Source organism: Macaca mulatta, chromosome 3, assembly GCF_049350105.2.
Source record: "Macaca mulatta isolate MMU2019108-1 chromosome 3, T2T-MMU8v2.0, whole genome shotgun sequence".
Lineage (NCBI taxonomy): Eukaryota > Metazoa > Chordata > Mammalia > Primates > Cercopithecidae > Macaca > Macaca mulatta.
The window spans coordinates 7,817,884-7,834,699 of NC_133408.1; the positions used below are offsets into that span (position 1 = coordinate 7,817,884).

A 16,816-nucleotide genomic window follows, 5' to 3' on the forward strand; every position below is an offset into this window, starting at 1 on the left:
CTACAAAAATACGAAAATTAGCCGGGTGGGGTGGCGGGGGCCTGTAGACCCAGCTACTTGGGAGGCTGAAGCAGGAGAATCGCTTGAACCCAGGAGGCGGAGGTTGCAGTGAGCCAAGATCACATACCACTGTGCTCCAACCTGAGCAGCAGAGTAAGTCTCCGTCTCAAAAAAAAAAAAAAAAGAAAAAAGGATGTTAAGAGTTCTACATGTGGAATCCAAGGGAACTGGGTGGAATCTCAAGTCAACCACTTTTTAGTTACAAGACTTTGGCCATAGTTAACCTCTTAAGACTTGATTTTCTCTAAAAATAAGAATGAAAAAATAAAATGAAAGAATACTACTAACTACTTCCTGAAGATTTTGTGAAAATCAGACAAGTACTTCATAGAATCCAGGGACTAGTAAGCACTCAGGTCATAATTTAGACCATTCTAAAGACTTACATCTGCTCAAGATGTAATCCCTTGACTTGGTCCCATTAGGTCCCCTGTAGAGGGTGACATTTGTGATTTCATCTTCAAAGCAATGTATTTCACAGAAACTGGTGAAAGGTGAAATTCTTCCATCTCTGACATGGTTGTGTATGAGCCAGTGGCAGCTGATGTGGAGTGATGTGACAAGGGTGGAAACGTCCTCCAGGAAATACATCCTTAGGCACCGTTTTGTGCTACAAGAATCCTCCCACTAAAATGTTGAGACAGCATCCCTAGGTGGGTGCTAAAACATGTGCACATGGATGTAGAGAGTGAAACGAGAGACAACAAAGACTCGGACGGGTGAGGGGGTGGATGAGAAATTAACGGGTAAGATACGTGTTATTCGGGCGATGGATACCCACCCTAAGAGCCCTGACCAGACCACTACACAATCTATGCATGTAACCAAATTGCACGTGTAACCCATAAGTTTATATGAACTTTAAAAAGAGATTACATGTTTATGTTCATTTCTCCATCTTTTCACCCACTTGGTTCATCATTTCCCCTAATTTACTTAACGTATTTTATAATAACAATTTTAAAGTCTTTGTCTGCTTAACGTATTTATAATAAGGATTTTAAAGTCTTCATCTATCATGTCTAGTGTTCTCATTAGTTTTGTTTTATAAATAATCTGTTATTGCACATGAATTTCTCCTTTGACCTCATAGTTAATTTTCTTATTTCTAAGTGGTTAGAATTATAAATTATCTTTATTAAACTTAGTGTTAATTCCTGGTTTTATTGTTTTGTAACTAGTATAAATGGCCTATCACTTCCTCTTAAATCTGTGTACAATTACACTGATGTGCAGAAGCACATATAATACCAGTAATGTTGGTTTAAAATGAAAATGTTTAGTATTTCAAAGTGATGCTTGTAAGTCACTTATTTTACAGTCCATTTAAAGTCCAAGAGACCACCTGCAAGTCGCTAGGAAGATGTATCATCTTCTAGCATTTAGACATCCTAGCACCTCTGTACCCTATGCTTTCTTACATCTTAAATAAACAAACATACATAAGTAATAAATGAATAAATAAAAGGTAGAGAGTTGGTTGGAATCTCCTGTGTAAAGAGGAACATTAAAATGGCAAGACTGGGATATTGTCCAGGAACAGAACAATGAAGAGCAAAGAACAGAATTTAGAAAACAAAAGGTTGAGGGGAAATGGAGGTGAAAAGGGATCGACTGAACACACGGGCAAAACCAGCTTAATGCCCCAACAGTGGCTAACCTTGTTAACACTTCCTCTCTGCCAGTCACTGTTCTAAGTACTTTTCATGTGATTTCCCAACGAATCCTCACCACCAGCTGCAAGGTAGGTGCTAATGTCCTCTTTCACTAAGGAGAAATCCCACAGGTGATTTTACCAGCCTGGGACCAAGAGTGAGTTCATGGGCAAAGACAGCATCTGAAGCCAGGTGATGCACCCCAAAGTCTGCACCATAAACCCTCCTGCTTGTTCCCCTTTATGGCATCACAGGGAAGTGTCCCAGAGACCAAAGGAGCCTCAAGAACGAAGGGCAGTCACCAGTGTCAATTCTACAGGAAATCTGGGAGCCAGAAGCCTTGAACTTCCAAAATGCAACTTCAGCCAAGCTACTGTGGCTAAAATCAGAAAGCAGATGACACTCCTTTAGGAAGGAAAAGGAAGGTGATCATGGCAGTTGACTTCAATAAAATCCCCCCCTCCACAGTACCAACAGCTGAAAAGAAGAAAGTCCATGATATGGAATGTGGGAAGAGATGGGAGGGAATGAACTCTTAGGTCCAGCCTGAGAACAGGACAAGCTAGGAATGTAAGAAATGATGACTGCTGGAGAATCATGATGGGCCTAGGAAAGCAGAAGAGAAATGAATGCAGCCAGTATCTTCTCAGAAGTCAAGTTCATCACAGTGAGAGCATCATATCTGTTAAGAATTAGGAGTCTGTCAACAACAAAAAACAAAAATGCCAGTTTAAAAAGGGGCAAAGGACTTGAATAGACATCTCTACAAAGACATACAGATGTCCAATAAGCACATGAAAAGATGCTCAACATCACCAACCACCGTGAAATGCAAATCTTAGTCACAATGAGACAGCACTTCACACCTACCAGGATAGCAATCAAAAATAATAATAATAACAAATGTTGGCAAGGAAATCTGGAAAATCTGGAACCCCTGTGCACTGCAGGCAGGAATATAAAATGGTGCAGCCAGTGTGGAAAATTATATCACAGTTCTTAAAAAAATAAATAAAACAGAATTACTTTATAATCCAGCAATTCCACTCCCATGCATATGCCAAAAGGAAGTGAAAGCAGAGACTCAAATATTTGTACACCCACGTTCATAGTGGCATTATTCACAATAGTCAAAAGGTGAAAGCAAGCCAAGTGTTCACTGGTAGATGAATAGACAAACAAAACGTCGTATATACACGTGGTGAAATACTATTCTGACCTAAAAAGCAAGGAAATTCTGTCACATGCTCCAACATGGATGAACCTTGAAGGCATGCTACATGAAATACATCAGACACAATAGGACAAATACTGTATGGTTTCACTTACATGAGCTACCTAGACTAGCAAAATCCATAGAAGTAGGAAATAGAATGGGGGTTCCCAGGGGCTGGGGGTAGGGAGGAGAAATGACTGATAACGGGTACAAGGTTTCCTCTGGGGTAATGAAATACCCTGGGGCTAGACAGTGGTGAAGGTCACACAATACTGTGTATGGACAAAATGCCACAAAACTGTCATTAAAATGGTACATTTAAATTATGTCTATTTTACCACAATTTTAAAAGAGTTAGGGGTTCACTGAATTGTAAACTTCACAAATGACATGTATAATATTGATTATACCCCAAAAAAAACTATGAATAAAAGAAAGAAAAAATTCAAAGGCTTGAAGGGAAGCCAAGATGAGGGCTAGAGGGAACATGGCGTTCTCTCCGTAGGTGGAGGCAGAGTTTCCCTAACCGTGCTCCTTCAGACATCAGGCGTCCCTATGTGTGTCCCTGCCGGGGTGAGAGGAAGGTAGGACTGCAAACTGGGAAACCACTGGGTTAAACCAAATGAAAACAGATTTCTTTACTGAGGACTTTTTGGAAATCTTCCAAAATTAATATGCAGAATGAAATCTCAAAAAGGAGACTCACAGGCAAGATTACCCAAATTTATTTGAAACAAATAAGTTGCTGCAAATGCCTGCACGTAGTTGGGAGGGGGCAAAGGCAAAGCAAAGTGAGCAAGCCTAGTGCAGCTCGGTTAGGCGAAAAGAAGTCAAGCTTGTGAGGAACACACCCCATGGACTCATAAGGAAATCAGATAAATAAAAGGACCGACTGGGGTTGCAGCCGGGTCAACCGAGGTGGTCAGCAGGCGGGGTAGAGCCATCAGGCTCTGTGAATCAGAACAACTGATCGCACACGAAAACTGCTTTCTAACTCCATCACTCTTCACTAACCATTTGGCATCATCATGTTTCATTAGCCTGGAAAACCTCCTCCCTCTACCTGATGTATGAATAGCATGCACAAGCTACCCGGCTTTTTGTGCCGTAGGTGGCTACAGACATCAATGAAAGAGCTTCCTTTAGACATGTGTAAGTGGCATGTATTAAAAGTCACCAAAACAGGAAACTGAAAAGGTGTGCGTGTAATACTGGACATAAGTGTTACACCATAGTCTGCAATGTGGAGTGGAGAGCCAGCCGTCAAAGAAGAACGCATTTTCCATGTAGTTTACTTATCCTTCATGCAAATGATTTTCTGCCTGGGAGGGTGTCAGTTAGTAAACTGAGTCTCAGAGTAGAAGCACAAATGGGATTTCAAGAGAGTGAGGATGGAGAGAAAAAAAAAAAAAAAACTATGGCTTTGAAGGAGGTCATTTTCTTCGCACATTTTTTTTTAGGTAAACTGATTAGCTAACAACTAGCAAAGAGGTAATTTGCACATTTTTAGCCTTGAAGAAGCCAAGTTCTGAAAAATCGAAATTCAGTTATTTATGGATTCTCCAGCAAACCTTTGAGAGTTCGCTGTTGCAGCGTTCACGGCAGGCTGTGTCTGTGGAATGTCCACCATCCTTCCACCAGCATCTCCACCTCGGTGAAACCAGCACGCCACCATCTGCCTCATTCAAATTCCTCAATTCCTTCATTTATGTCCAATTATAATAGGCACCTGTTTCTCTTCAAAGCTTCCAGACACCTGGGCATTGTGCCAGACTCCCTACAAAACCGAGTCATTGAACACCCACTCTGAGCAACTGCTGATGAGTTGAACAATATTCACAACTATTACTGCTCAAATGTGTAGTAGGGCCTAGAGGCATTTGTTTCTCTACTTTGCCCACACTGACATGAAAAAAGTAAGTTCAAATTGGCCAAAAATATAAAGCAGCACCCAAACAAAGGGACACAACTTTTGGAATAGTCCTTGAAAGTGGTGGCCAGGGAAAAACACTGAAAACGCCAGAATTTTACATGTATCTTTTATGGGGGAGCGAATGCAGAAAAGGGGTGAGGAACTGAAATTCATGAAAGTTTCACTAATAGTTTCCCTTCCCAGATTGGAGAAAGGTAAACAGAGGTGGTGAAGAGGAGACTTAAGAGAAATGATCCTCTGGAGATAAACGAGAAAAAAACCTTCAGACTTGCCATTCCACTTTTCACAGAGAGAAGGAAGGCTGTGACTGACAGAATCACTCTCCTTCCCCAGAGATGACTGTCTCCAGTAACAACCAGGACTTACTGGACAGACAAAGGAGATGTGGCAGATACAGGAAGAGGGTTGGCTTCCTCTGATAAGGGTTCCTGAAGAAAGGAATGGAGGAAAAGCAGAGGAAAAAACATGTGAAGACATATCAGCTGAGAATTTTCCAGAATTGAAACTATGAGACCTCACATCAAAACTGGACTCTAGGTACTCACCATGATAAATAAAGATAAACTCATATCTTCCACATCATAGTGGTCTACAGAACGTCGAAAATGAGAAAGTCCTAAAAGCTAATGTGGAGAAAGGCAAATTATCAACAAAACAGTCACAATTAAGCTGATAGCCATTTTCCATGACCAATAATATATGTAAGCCAGAAGATATCAAAATGCTGGAAGTAACTGCCCATCTAAAATTTTATACCCAGTTAAACTAATACACAAAAGTAAAGCCATAACTAAAATGTTTTCAAACACAGAAATAGTAAGAAAGCTTATCACTAATGTAGCCTCAATAATAGGATCATTCATGAATGTAGTTCAGCAAGAAGTTGCATAAACTCAGGCGTATGTCAAGGGACACAGGACACAAAAATGACCACTGAAATTGATCAAACATATCATTAAATTTAACTAATTTATGCCCATAAAAATAACTACATTTTCATGTTTTAAAAATCCAAAAATATAGGAAATTACCCAAGAAAAGAGAAAGAGAGAAAGGAAGGGAGGAAAGGAGGAAGGGGGGAGGGATGGATGGAAAAGACAGAGAGAGAGAGAGAAAGAAAGAAAAGAAAAGAAAGGAAAGGAAAAGAAAATAAAAGGAAATTTACAAGTTCGAACTAAGGAATAGTTACAAAATAAGGGAACAAGGTGGTTAGTTAAATTGTGCTTAAGTCCTTGTCATGATAGAGAAAATAACAGGAATATACCAAAAATGTTTATATATGGTTAAAATACATGATTCAAGATTAAATATAATCATTAAAAATATATATACAGTCTACAGTCTGCAAACCAGCAAAAGAAGTAAAATGGGAATATAGAAAACTGTATCAATCCAACAGGAGATTAAAAAAATGAAGAAAAGAGAACTAAACAAAAAAGGTATTAAAGATAAAATACATATGAGATAAAAGAAAGCCAAAGGCCTCAGAAATTATGTATATTATAAATGGATTAAGTTCACTTGTTTAGAAACACAATAATCAGGTTGGAAAAAATCTAGCTATATGTGAGTTCAAATGACACACCCAAAGTAAAGGTACAACGATAGGCAGGAAAGATACTTGCAGTTAGTTAGAGGAAGAAAAAGCAACCAACCCTAGTAGAGCTATGTAAGGCAAAAAGAATTCAAGCCAAAAGTATCAACACTACATAGCAATTTACCACATATTATTATAATATAGACAGCACAATATGGATCTTTAGAAACTTGTAAGCTTCAACAATATGGTCTCAAAACATATAACAAAAAACTGACAGTATTCTAAGAATAAATTGTATTTTTATGGATTTCTTTGAGAAATGTGTAACCAAAAGAACAAAAATTAGTAATAATGATTTGACAATGAAAATTAATAAACTTCATTTATTAAACACATACAGAAACAGAAAGTAAACATTCTTTTCAATTGCACACATACCACTTAGGGGAATTAAAAATCAACAATAAAAACATACTGGAGAAAAATATATGTTTTGAAACTTTCAAAGGTAGGCCTCAAAAAAACTTATGGCTTAAAGAAGAAATCATAATAGATATTTTAAACCATATAACAATGAAAGACTAATATATGTCCTGTGGACAGCAACTAAAAAGTATTTAGGAATAAAGTTATAGGTCAAAAAAAATAAATATGTAGAATACATTAAGCACATACTTCAAGAAGCTGGGAAAAAATAACAATAAACATTTGAAAGGTAAGAAAAAGAAAAAGACGAGGATATAACTATCAAGTCATTGATACACAGAATAAAACAACCAAAGAAATTATCTACATACTCAAAAACTGTTTCTTTCAGAAAAACTAATAAAGTAAATAAAACTTTACCAGGATTTAACAAGAAAAAAAGGGACAGAAATAAATCATATTTAAAGTCAAAAAGGTCTGCAACAGATAAATTTTTAAAATTTTAAATCATAAGAAAATACTATGAAAAATTTTATGCCAATAAGTTTCAAAACTTTGAAATAATTTTTCAGCAAATAATGAATTAACATAGTTCACTGAAAAGGCAATAGAACCTGAATAAGCAAAAGGAAACAGAACCTAAATAAACAATGAATGTGTCATCAAAAGTCCACTGCCTCCACTCTAAAATGCAACAACCCAGAAAGATTTAGAGGTAAGCTTTACCAAATTTTAAAGAAACAACAACAAAAAAAATCCCTTTTTGTACAAGCCATTTCCAAGAGACACAAAAAAATACACAACTTCAGATAAGGAGAGTAAACGAAAAGAAAATTATGAACAATATCTCTTTTGAATACAAATGGAAAGTTCCTAAATAAAGCACAAGAAATGTATTAATAAACTACACCAGTAAATTAAAGAAAAAGTACATGATTATTTCAAAAGCTACATCAAAAAAGAATCAATAAAATTCAGCACCAATTCATAATAAAAAAAGAGACCTTTCTTAATCTGGCAAAGGGCATCCATCAAATACCTAAAATAAACACACTTGATAGTGAAACTTACAAGCATTCCCAATTAAGGTGAAGGTCAAGACAAGGATGTCCATTATCACTTTTTTTTCTTAGAGAAGGGGTCTCACTATGTTGCCCAGGCTAGTCTTGAACTCCTGGCCTCAAGCAATCCTCCTGCTTTGGTCTCCCAAAATGTTGGGACTACAGGCATGAGCCATTGTACCTAACCTGTCACTGCTTTCTTAAACTTTGCCCTTGAGGTCCCAGCAATTGGAATAAGACCAGAAAAGATGTATATAAGAAATGAAAGAGAAGAAACTAAGCTATTCTTGTTTATAGACAATCTGATTATTATGTCAGACCACACAGGCTAGGTTATGCCACCACAAACAACCCCAAAATCTCGGGGTCTTAACACTGCAAGTTTATTTTCACATAAGCAAAATCCATTGCTGATTCAGGCTACTCTTGAAGGCAAGAATACAAAGGTCGGTTTATTATTGTATGCTATTTTGATCTAATGGCATGCTCATATCAATATGTGCTTACACAAGCAGAGCAAAGAGAGCTGGGAAATCATGCACCTGCAATCCAATGTCTCAGCACACATCCCTTTAGCTCCCTTTTCATTGGCCAGGAAAAGTCACATGTTGTGCCTAACTCCAAGAGGTGGAAGAACCAACATCCTCCCATGTGCTAGAAAGACACAAATAACCAAAATATCTAATACAATTATCTACAGAAAACATTCAAGAGAATCTACATGTAAACTATCAGAACCAATAGAGAACGTATCACATTTATCAAATTTCCGTGGTATTACTACTAAAAATGCGTAACTTCAATCTGCATATAATATTGGCCGGGCGCGGTGGCTCACGCCTGTAATCCCAGCACTTTGGGAGGCCGAGGCGGGCGGATCACAAGGTCAGGAGATCGAGACCACGGTGAAACCCCGTCTCTACTAAAAATACAAAAAATTAGCCGGGCGCGGTGGCGGGCGCCTGTAGTCCCAGCTACTCAGGAGGCTGAGGCAGGAGAATGGCGTAAACCCAGGAGGCGGAGCTTGCAGTGAGCCGAGATCGCGCCACTGCACTCCAGCCTGGGCGACAAAGCGAGACTCCGTCTCAAAAAACAAAAACAAAAACAAAAAAAAAAAAAAAAAGAAAATATCAGGCAACTCCAAATTGAGGAGTACTCTACAAATAACCACCCTGAACTCTTCTGAAATGTCAAGTTTACAAAAGAGAAGACTGAGGAACTATTACAGATTGAACGTGAATAAAGCGACATGAAAACCCAATGCAATACGGGATTCTGGCTGGGATCCTGGACCGGAAAAAGGACATTACAGGAAAACTGGAAAAATTCGAACAAGGTCTGAAGATTAAGAATATTATGGCCAGGCACGGTGGCTCACGCCTGTAATCCCAGTACTCTGGAGGGCTGAAGCAGGAGGATCACTTGAAGTCAGGAGTTCAAGACCGGCCCGGCCAACATAGTGAAATCCCATCTCTACCAAAAAATACAAAAATTAGCTGGGCATGGTGGCACACACCTGTAATCCCAGCTACTTGGAAGGCTGAGGCACAAGAACTGCTTGAACCTGGCAGGTGGAGGTTGCAGAGAGCTGAAATCACACCACTGCACTCCAGCCTGGGCGACAGAGCAAGACTCTGTCTTTAAAAAAAAAAAGAAAGAAAGAAAGAAAGAAAAAGAAAAAAGAAAGAAAAAAAAAAGAAAAAGAATGGCTGAAAAGAACAAAGTGGTAACTTACCTTCCCAGAGCAAGACATAAAGTCAGAGCAATTAAAACATGTGGTGTTTTGGCAGAAACAAACAAAATACATCATTACAAAACAGAACAGAGATCTCAACAATAAACCTACAAATTTTGGGACCGCACTTGACAACTGAACCTAAGATTCGTACGTAGACTAAAAGGCCAAAAATAGCTAAATACATTAAAAAGTAAAACAAGATGGGAAAACTTGACCTAACTTGATCTAGTATATATAAAAACTTATTACATCAATAAGATACTTGTGATGTATAGACCAATGCTATGGACTGAACTGTGTCCACCCGAAGTTCATGTCTGTTCAAGCTCTAACCCCAATGTGACTGTATTTGGAGACAAAGCTTTTGGGAATTAATTAAGGTTAAATGAGGTCACAGGGTGGGATCCTAATTCAATAGGGTCAGTGGCCTCATAAGAAAAAGAAAGGAATCTCATTCCGCATGTAAGGACACAGACAGAATTTTTAGGATGTACCTGCATTCTTGAAGAGGGTCTTCATCAGAACCTGGTCAGGTTGGCACTTTGATCTCAGAATTCCAGCCTCCAGAACTGTGAGAAAATAATTTTACACTGTTTAGCCATCCAGTCTATGGTATCTCATTATGGCAGCCCAAGCAGATCATAAAATAGAATAAATAGCCTCAAAATAGATCTACAAAAGTATGACAGAAATGGTATTACAGATCATCAGAAAAAGGAGTATTGAGTTAACAACCTAGGACTACTGACTATTCATTTGAAAAAATCAAATTTGAATCCCTAACTCACAACATATCAAAAATAAATCCAAGGAGGATTAAAAACCTAAGTGTGAAAAGCAAAACTTGAAGACTTTTAGGAAAAAATACAGTATATGAGACAATCTTTAAAGGCTTAGAGTGGGCAAGAATTTCATAAGATGAAAAACTTCCTCTTAAGAGAAAGCACAAACCATAAAAAAAAAAACTTGGTAAATTTCACCAAATTAAAAATGAAAACCTATTGTTCAATAAAATGTAAAAGTACAAGCCACAGACTAGGAGTAGATATTTGCAATGTATATTACTAAAATGAAGGATCTAGAATTTCTAAATGAACTTCTATAGATCTATAAGAAAAAGTCATTCCAGATGAAAAATGATAAAAAGACATGAACAGGCCATTCACAGAAGAAGAACTCCAAATGGCTGAGATACATAATATATGAAAAGATGATTAGTTTTACTAGAATCAGGAAAATGCGCCTTAAAACACTGAGATTCTATTTCATACTCATGACAACAACAAAAATTTTTAAATCCAGTAATTCCAAGGGTTGGGGAAGGTGTGGAGAAACAGGAACTGAGTTAGAGTTACAGTATGCAGGAGCATAAATTGGTACAAATCCCTTGGAAAACATTCTTCAGTATCCAGGAAAGATGCTTTATCACCTGATGTGTCTTTTCTAGGTATGTACTCTAAAGTACACTCTAACATGTATGAAAAGGAGATACATACAAGAATGTTTATTATAGCATTTTTATATGAAAAATGAAAATCATCTAAACATACATTAACAAAACAATAGCTGAGCCAATTGTATACAATCCTACAACATAATTTTTTTTAAGAGACAAGGTCTTGCTCTGTTGCCCATGCTGGAGTGCAGTGGAGTGATCATGGCTCACTGCATCCCCAAACTCCTGGGCCCAAACAACCCTCCCATCTCAGCCTCCCAAGTAGCTAGGACTACAGGTGCATGCCACCACGTTTGGCTAATTTTTTATTTTTCATTTTTTTTATAGAGATGAGGATTCGCTATGTTGCCCAGGCTGGTATCAAACTCTTGGGCTCAAGAAATTCTCCCACCTCAGCCTAACATTTTATATAGCAATGAAAATGAATGAACTATACCTGCAGAGGTGCCCAATCTTCTGGCTTCTCTGGGCCACATTAGAAGAAGAATTGTCTTGGGCCACACATAAACTACACTAACACTAACGATAGCTGATGAGCTTTAAAAGAAATCTCACGATGTTTTTTAAAACTTTATGAATTTGTGTTGGGCCACATTCAAAGCCGTCTGGGCTGCAGGTTGGACAAGCTTGAACTACAGCTACGATTTGGTTTAGCTCTGTCACCCCACCCAAATTCATCTCCAATTGTAATCCTCGAGTATCAAGGGAGGGAAGTGATTGGATTAAAGGGAAGTTCCCCCATGCTGTTCTCCTGACAGTGAGTGAATTCTCACAAGATCTGATGGTTTTATAAATGGTAGTTTTTCCCACACTCTCACATGCTCTCTCACTTGCTCTCTCAGGCCATGTAAGATGTGCCTGCCTCCCCTTCCGCCATGATTGTAAGTTTCCTGAGGCCTCCCCAGCCATGTAGAACTGTGAATCAATTAAACCTCTTTCCTTTATAAATTACCCAGTCTCTGGAAGTTCTTTATAGCAGTGTGAAAATGAACTAATACAAGTTATGTCTCAACATGGATAAATGTTGAAAACAATGAATCAAAAAGAGCTGCAGTAGGACCATATGAAACCATTTTAGAGAGCTTGAAATATTGAACTCAATACCATAATTAATCACAGATTTATACATAGAAGTGATATGGAAACACACATGGAAAAGACAGTAATAATTCAAGATAGTGTGAAGGAATGAAAGGAGATGGAGAGAACTAGGGAAGGGACAGAGGGAGCTTCAATGATGCTTTCATATTGTCTTCTAAATCTAAGCAAGTATGGCCAAGTGTTAGGACTCAATAGAGCTGGGATGTGGACTCACACATGCTTTTTCTATTATTATTTCACTTCTGTATGTTTGAAATACTTCAAAATTTGAAAAATAAAAAATGTAATGCCTCCAAGTTACACCCTGAATTTGGGGGCAATCCAAAACCTGAGTGTATCCTGAGAGCAACTTTTAATAAAAGTATCAATTTTAATAAATTTAATCAAAATGAATAGAGACTAAATCCACCAATCATGATTATCCATCATTCCCACTGCTTCTACGACTTCATATCCTCAGGCCACAGAAAAGCTGATAAACCACATCTCCAGGACACCAAAGGAAGCTCTGGGAAGGAAACAATGTTCGCATAGGAGAGAAGCAATCTAGGACAATCAAAAAATGTTATCTAAAGGTTCAGCTCAACCTGCCCTTGTTAAATATGCTTGACAAATAAAGAGATGTCAGAGCAAACAGGCATAAATACTACAGAAAGGAAGGAGGAAATGAAACAAAAGCAAATGTGCAAAAGACAAGTGAAGAAGCCAGAATCTGGAAGAAAGTATACTCCCAGCAGTGGATTACAAGTTTTCATAGTAAATGATTTGTTGCTACAAGAAACTAAGAACAGGAAATCAACAAAACAGGGCCACAAGCGATGACAAAGAGATGGAATGAGATTAAAAAGGGAACTTGCAGAGTTTAGGAAGCACAGTGATCACCAAAACACCTCTATGGAAAAATGAATAAATTAGAAACAGTAAGAAAAAAAGAGCATTGCAAATGTGAATAGGAACACTGAGGAATGGTTTCCAATAATTATAAAGAATCAGAGCTCTTTTATTTTCAGAGACAGGGTCTTGCTACATTGTCCAGACTGGTCTCGAACTTTTGGGCTCAAGCAATGCTCCCGCCTGTATCTACAGCTTAAACAAAAAAAGACAGGGACCAAAATTTAAATAACAAACTAAATATTGTTCCCCTGATGTTTGTTAGTCATCTTATTAAAATAATTCTGCTGTTGCTCATAATATTTTTTTCACAACTTTTTGGGAATAACTTTTCAAATCATATTATTTTTAAAAATTCAATAAGAAACAACTAGTTTTGTTTCCTTCTTTCCATACCTCATTCTTGATCCAAAACAATTATTACTCAGCATGGTAAAGTGCGTGGCACACAATAGGAAGTCATAATAACAACAATAGCTATAACTTACATAGCATGTATATATCTGGCACTGTTCTATTGTTCTTTATTACATACAGAACCATGTACTCCTCACAACCACTCCTATGAAATAAGTACTATTATTCTCTTCAATTTTAATTAACGATACTGAGACATAAGGAAATTAAGTAATCTGCCCAACGTCATATAACAAGTACCTGTCAAAGCTGGAATTTGAACCCAGGCATCTGGCTGCAGAGCCTGAGCTATTTATCTCTGCAAGAATATTTATTCAAAGCGTGAATGAGTGATTAGCCACTTTATTTACCCAACTTGGTCCCAAACGACTTCTGGCTCTGATGTCTTCTATTGAGGGTGTGGGGATGATGTTCAAAATTAGACATAAAAATTCCAGTTGATTTGTTTTTCAAATGAATCTCACTACACCTGCACAATACTCAGAGCTCCTAATTCCGGTTTTCAACTGAAGGCCATGTTAGTTCTCAAAATCTCTATAAATCTTCTTACGCACCCCTTCACCTGACACAGGGTCAGTTAACTCCCTCCTTCCACAGGCAAAGCAGTGTTGTCAAAACTCAGAAAAGGTCAGCCACAAAGCTTGACGGAACCCTATCCTCAGGACAAGGCAAAAGAGAAGAAACTGGAATTAACAAGGAATAGGGGAGCCCTCACCAAGTCCAAGGACTTACCTGGGAGCAGGAAGGGGCGGCAGAGGAAAGTAAGGAGTAGAAGGAGAAGGGTCAACAGAAGAAAAATGAACACAGGCTGCAAACCTGGGTTTACCCAGGGCCACGAAGCTTGGGTGGGGCCCAGGAACAAGGATGTTATAGTCAAGGAGGTAGACGTCTCTCAGGTCCAAGGAGGGACTCCATCCTCATCAGCATCCAGGTCACCTGGGGAGAGAGGTTGATAAAGCCCAGGCAGCTTTTCAACCAGGATTCAGGATCAGGCTCTAGGCCTGGCAGAAAACCAAGCAGAAATCTGATCAGACACCCAGTTCAATGGACAAGTATGTATGGGGGAGCATCCCCTCGGACGCCAGTACTGGGCTCAGTTCCATGCCCAGGAAGGAGAAGATGGAGACTCTGAAACTCTTCTGGGAGCCGGCTGAACTGGCCTCAATCTGTAGCTGTCCAGGGACAGAGGAGGGAGGGCTACACCCTGGTATCCTCTGCTGAATGGATGAAGGTTACCATCCATGTGGAGAAGTTTGGCCATGGTGAAGTACGCAGATTTTCATAAAACCGACTATCAAAGGTGGCCCTTGTTCATTCAAGGTACCTACTTAGAAATCCTACAAAAGAAGGGATGCCCCTGTCTGGAAGAACCTTTGCAAAGACCACCTTGTCCTTGTCAGTCCTCTGAGGTAACAGCATAGTGAAACATCTCTTTCCGATTTGCATTTCCGGGAGGTAACGTCCATGGGCCTCACACTGAGCTCCTTCCTGAACACGTCAGATTTTTATTATTATTAAATTTACCTAACAAAGAAATTATTTAAGACGAACTGACTTTAAAAGAGAAGAAAAAAATGAAAGGAGATAGAAAACAAGACTTAACACATATGCAATCATTCCTTAAAAGATACACAATTCTCTCTTTGAAACCAAATTTGCATATTACACGCACCTGTTTTAAAGAGGAAACACCACAAAAGGTACATGTAAAGATGGGCAGAATCAGCATGCATTTACCCACAAATGCCCCTCTAAGGACTTCCCACATCTGTAAAATACTCTCAACAGCAGCCACTGCCCACCCCAGGCACCCAACGAAACATGACACTTCCCCAGATCTGTATCTTCATTAAATTCTACTCCTCCTCCATCTCCATCGCTTTGAAAAAGACAAAAATAGTAAATGAGGAAGATGCGGAGATGAGAAGTAATGTTAACATTTACAATAGGTGGCCACTCATAACAAAGACTTAAGTTTGTTACGCTAACATAAAGGACGAGTGAAAAATAATTTTCCAACATCTGATTACTGCAGATTCAGTTGCTATCATTTGGAAGCTGTATTTATCCCTCAAAAGTCAGAAACCTAAACAAAAAATGAAACAAAACCATGAAGGAAAACTACAGTGCGGTGTGTGTGAGAGCACACTTGCACATGCACACACATAGGCGCGCACACGCACACGCACACACACTCACACACACACACCTGGTACAGATATTGTTTTTAAAATAATGTTCATTACTGAATCTTAAGGTACCTCACTGTATTTAGCAATGACCTACAGAATCCCTTCTGGTCCTCCCAAAGTCAAAACCCCTGGTGTCATCCCTTAATGCAAAGCTTTCTCACCATTCTGCTTAGCAGCCCCCTCCACAACCCCCACGATGCAGAAGCTGCGTGCCGCAGGGTGCTTCAGAGTTTGTTTTGTTGTTGTTGTTTAAGATTACGCTATTCTTTCTAATTGCGTGATGTTTCCATCCAGTACTGATTCCCTAAGTCTCGCGTCCGCACCGTGCCCACCCAGGAACACAACTTCCTGGGTGCGTGGCGTGAGTAGCGATAAGACTTGATAAATGAATGTTTTCACACCAAGTTTGATGACATTTGGTCTGTAACAATTTTCTTTCCCTTCATTTAAAAGGAACGAAGGAAAACAGAAGAACACGCCTGCAGTGCACGGCCGCGCCGCGGTCCCCGGCGCCCGGCGCCCGGCACCCACGCCCCCGCGCGCCGCAGGACCCGGCCCCGCGCTCCCGGCCAGCGCTCCCCGCGCCCCGCGCCCCAGCCCCGGGCCTTACCGTGCGCGGGGCAGCCCCGGCAGGCCCAGTCGGACTGGAAGCCGCCGCGGGCTCAGAGCCGCACCCCGGCCCGCGAACGCAGGGGGCGCGCGGCCGGTCCCCGGAGGCGCTGGGTCCAGGCCGAGGATGGTTTTCCGCCCCGCTCCGCTCCGCATTTAGGAGGTGGGAGGAGCGCGCGGCGATGCGCACAGGAAATCTGATAGGTGAGGAGGCCAGCCGGCCGCGCAGGGCGGCGCGGGCTGGGGGACGCAGGGGGCGGCTCCGGGAGGCGGCTGGACCCCCGCGCGGGCAGCCGGGGGAAGAGGCAGGAACTGTCTACAAATGCTCCAGCTCCGAAGCCCCGAGGGAAAGAGCATCTTTCACAGAGCACCAGGAATTGACGAAGGTGGAATTTACTCAGATCCCCTGAGGCCGGTTCTTTGAGTTTCTGTCCGGCCCTCCGGGAGAACCGTCCCAAAGTTAACTTTGAAAACACTCACAGGAGAGGGAAGCCTGCAGGGTCCTGCGCTTCTCAAGCCCC

The 16,816-nt window shown here is 40.0% G+C and overlaps 1 protein-coding gene across 9 annotated transcripts in view; it reads right to left on the minus strand.

Moving 5' to 3' along the window:
• B3GALT5 (beta-1,3-galactosyltransferase 5) overlaps nt 1–16,816 on the minus strand; it is an 88,832-nt gene that overhangs the window by 44,906 nt on the left and 27,110 nt on the right. For 3 of the 9 annotated variants that reach the window (XM_077995741.1, XM_001108171.5, XM_077995750.1), the window contains exons 1-2: nt 16,297–16,494; nt 10,124–10,198 (exon numbers count right to left, since the gene is read on the minus strand). The gene's annotated coding sequence lies outside the window, so the exon portion shown is untranslated. Of the gene's footprint in view, nt 1–10,123; nt 10,199–14,226; nt 14,431–16,296; nt 16,495–16,816 lie in introns of those variants that run through there. The other 6 variants (XM_077995740.1, XM_077995743.1, XM_077995744.1 and 3 more) reach the window with 5 other exon arrangements.